This window comes from Myotis daubentonii, chromosome 1 (assembly GCF_963259705.1).
Source record: "Myotis daubentonii chromosome 1, mMyoDau2.1, whole genome shotgun sequence".
Lineage (NCBI taxonomy): Eukaryota > Metazoa > Chordata > Mammalia > Chiroptera > Vespertilionidae > Myotis > Myotis daubentonii.
In genome coordinates this window covers 94,725,750-94,729,747 of record NC_081840.1, presented here as the reverse complement: position 1 = coordinate 94,729,747, position 3,998 = coordinate 94,725,750, and the positions used below count along the sequence as shown (strand labels likewise).

General features: G+C 43.9%; 1 pseudogene; it reads right to left on the bottom strand.

Moving 5' to 3' along the window:
* Positions 1–643: 643 nt before the first annotated feature.
* LOC132230471 (putative protein FAM10A4) lies at positions 644–1,789 on the bottom strand (annotated as a pseudogene).
* Between the last annotated feature and the right edge of the window lie 2,209 nt (positions 1,790–3,998).

Genomic DNA, 3,998 nt, shown 5'->3' with positions numbered 1-3,998 from the left:
GAAATGACAAATGCTTTGTAACAATAAAAATGAACAAAAGATAATTCATAGGAATATACATTAATAAAAATACATGTAAAATATTCAAACACACAAGTGACAAAAATGATTATTTAGATGTGATTCTGTGAGTCCATTTTTTATTTATCAAACAAGTAAAGATTAAAAAATAATAGTTAACTCTAAGGTACATCTGCTGCAGGAAAACAAGCCCTTTCTTGTACTCCTGATGAATGGGTAAATTGACAAAATCCTTTAAAAAAAAACTGTCAATATATATATCAAGAGTCCTAAAAATATTCATACCCTTTGTTCTAATAATGTCATATCACAAAGTAAGTGTAGAGTTGCAGACCAATCTATAAAGACTGGGATGTTCATTGCAGCATTATTTATAATACTGAAAAATTGGAGGCAACTTAAATGCTCAACAGACAGCAATCATTAATAACATTATACCAAGAAAATGCAATATTACACAACTAGTGAAATTGTTTTCTTTTTTTAGTAAAGGAAAATGTAGGGATTAACACACCCTTTTATTTTCATTTGTTTTAAAATATTTTTAAGGTTTAAAAGTGTTTAAAGTCTGTAATTCCTAGTAGGAAAACATCATCTGAATGAATTTCATCCACTGGGTGATCTAGGTTGCTTTTTCTTCAGAGGGGGCTTTATGTGTCAGAGAGGCAAATTTGGCTGACCATTTGCTGATGAGATTCATAACTTTTGGGTGCCTCTGAGAGTTTGGCATTTTTGCAGGGTTCTGGGCCACATCCTGGGGGTCCACCATGACTTCTGGATCCTGCAAGAACCTCTGGATCCCTAAGAATTTCACTGAGCGCAGGTATCCCTGCCATTCAGGCATGCCTCCTCCCAGCCAGGCGTGCCCAGGAAAGCAGCCTGGAAGAGACACATTGAGCTTCTGATTGTCTTCAGGCTTCTTCTTCCCTCAGGACTCTCTCAGGTTCTTCCGGAGCCTTCTTAACCCTTTCCATTCTTTCTTGGATCACTCACTCTTCACATTTCCGCTCATACTTTCTTGGATGTTCTGCAGTTTTCTGGGTCCGTGGTTGAACTTCCTTCAGCAATGCACCAGCACCTTCATCCTATTCCAGCTTACATGCAAGGGCACGGCCGCGGGCTGCTTCTTTGCACGGCCCAGATGCCTGTGTGCTTTCCCTCACCACTTGTCAGGCTGAGCTGAATCGGGATCATTTCAGTTGCTCTGCCACAGTCTCTGATGGCGGCATTTGGCTTCTGTAATTTGGTGAAGGCTCTGGCTCTCTTGGCATACAGAATGGCCAAGTGAGGATTCAGCTCTTTGGCATCTGTGAACAAGTCCATGGCTTTCTGTAGGCCACTGTCATTTAGGGCATAAGTAGCAGCCGCTTTTAAATCATTCGCCTGATCCATCATCTCCTCGGTTATCTCTACATTTTCATCTCCCATTTCTTGAGGGGCGTGGTGTCTGGTCCAAGCTCCCCTTTGCTGTCAGTTTCTAGATCACTTTCCTCATGTGATGGTTTCTCTGTTCTGTGTTTTCCTGCCCTCCTAATATCTGTTTTCTCTTCACTGTTATTTTCTTCTGATTTAGTTTTATGAATAGCAGGTGGTGATCACACACACCCCCCACCCCCGCACTCCCCTTTCCCCTCCCCTTTGTACTCCCTTCCTCAGGAAGTGGATTCTCTGTGTGCAGAGCTCTGGGATCCTGCTTACACCTTTTCAGGAAGGCCCGAAACTCAGCTCGCTCATGGTCAGGAGGTCGAGGGCAGGGCTGAGGCCCCATTCCAGGCCCAGGTGCTACAAGGGGGCAGGGGACATCATGTTTTCAAAGAATATACATTGACATGGGGAAAGTCTCATGATATGATATTCAGTAAAAAATAGATACACTTGTGCCATTTTTGAAAAAAAACATTATATTTAGAAATAAACAGGAAGGGGAGGGGGGAGGAGAGGTCAATGAGGGAAAAGGGAGACACATGTAATACTTTCAACAATAAAGATTAAAAAAAATAAATAAAACAGGAAGAAAACACGCCAAAATGTTAATAGTGGCTATCACTGGTTGATGAATTACAGCTTTTAGATTTTGCTACCTTCCAGATTTTCTAGAATAAACATCTCATGTGATGCAGAGTACAAGTAAGAATGAAATGGAACTAAGTCACAATGTTTACTTCAGTAAGCTGAAGAGCACTGCCCACATGAATTTTTATTACATTTACTGTCTATCACTGAGTCAGACAATCCAAAGACCTTTACTAGAATTCAAGTCCCTTCTTGATGGGTTCCCTACCTACTTTTCTTTTTATTTCTTTTGGCTCCCAGCTTATTCTCTGGCCCTCCAGACTCAGACCTCCTGGTCCCCAGACCCTTCTGCCCACCTGGAATTTCCTCAGTGCTGCTCCCTGCACATCCAGGCTCCTGTGGTCACCTCTGTTCCAGAAACACCCTCCCAACCCAGCCTCTGAATTCCTGCAAGCCTTTCTGACATTCCCCTGTCATCTCACCGTCTCCTGTGGGTGCCTGTTTCTGAAACTAGACTGCAAGTACCCACAGAGCAGCCACCGTGTGCCTTCTGGTGCAGTACGGGGTATACAGGAGGTAGTCTAATGCCCAGTAGTGCTCAATAAGTATTGCTGGTTATCTCATTCCTAATCTAATTGTGCCAATACAGTTTGCCGCTGTTTGAAAAACATTATTTGGTATGTCTCCCTTCCACCCCACCCCCTGGAATAAAGTCATTTACGGACCAATGGATAATCGGTGAGCCAATGAGCATCCCAGATGGGATGGAAATTAGGCTTAGTGTCCTCCTCGCTCTTTCTGTGCTGTTTCTAGATCTCCATGATGGTGAGAAATCACTTTTTATGTTAACTCCAGGTAGGCGCTTATGGTAGACCCCTCTCCTTTTAACCTTGCAAAGGAGAGGGGATTATAAAGCATAAAGACTTCTTTTTACTACCCTTTAAAATAAATGAAGTCATCCTTCAGTTTAGTTACTAGGGTTTTAGGGAGGGTGGGGCCTACCTCACAGAGCCAGTGCCAGCTGTGTTTATACTGGAAATACGGGTTGGAATGGTAGCAGGAACTGTTGGCCACAAGATATAGACAAGAGGTCACAGACAGACAATTCTTAGGGTGGGCAGGCAGCACACTCAGGCACTGGGCTGAAGGTGAAGCCAGAAGCCAGGGGTGGGATTGACTGTGGAAGCTCAGGACATACAGGCTTTGAGACCCATCACTTGCCCAGGTCCTTAGAGGAGCCCTAGCAATTTTATAGTTAAAGTTGCCAAAATGCTAAGTTGATTTATTTTTTTAGAGTGGTCACTCCCCAAGTTACATAAGCTTCAGGTCCTACAAAAACCTGGGTCAGCATCTGGTAGAACTCTGGTGGTTGGAGTGCCTGCCTCAAAGTAGGGCTATTCAAGCGATGACAGCTCATCAGAAGTGCTGCCAGAGCGTCTGATTTTGCAAGAGCAGCAGGGAATCCAGGTGTTTGTACGGAATCACCTACATTTTAAATGTTGGCAATTTAAAGCAAAAACAATCTTCGGCCGAAACAAGTCTTATCTATCGGCTCAAGTGAGCCCGTGGGCTGCCAGGCCGTAATTTCTGGTTGTTTGAGCCCGTAGGAATTACAGAATTGCCAAATGCTAAGGATACCTGTATGGCAGGTACATCTGCCCTCCTTGTCCTCTGCACATTAAGAACAGGTTTGGCCAGGTCTAAACCAGGGAGCTGTGCTCTTTTCCACGGCTGCAGCCAACAGCCAGACATTTTCTAAGTGTTTGCCACTGTTACAGGGCAGGGAGCTAACCAAGGCTGTAGATGAAAGAATTGGTATAAATTCATCCTCACAACTGGCAAAGCCAACCGAAGCATGCGGCCCACAGACAGTGATGCAGCAGCAAAGTTACCCTAGAACATTTGGGGACAATGGAGGTAGTAGCTATTCTTCCAGGCACAGGTTGGTCTGGAAGGTGGCTACT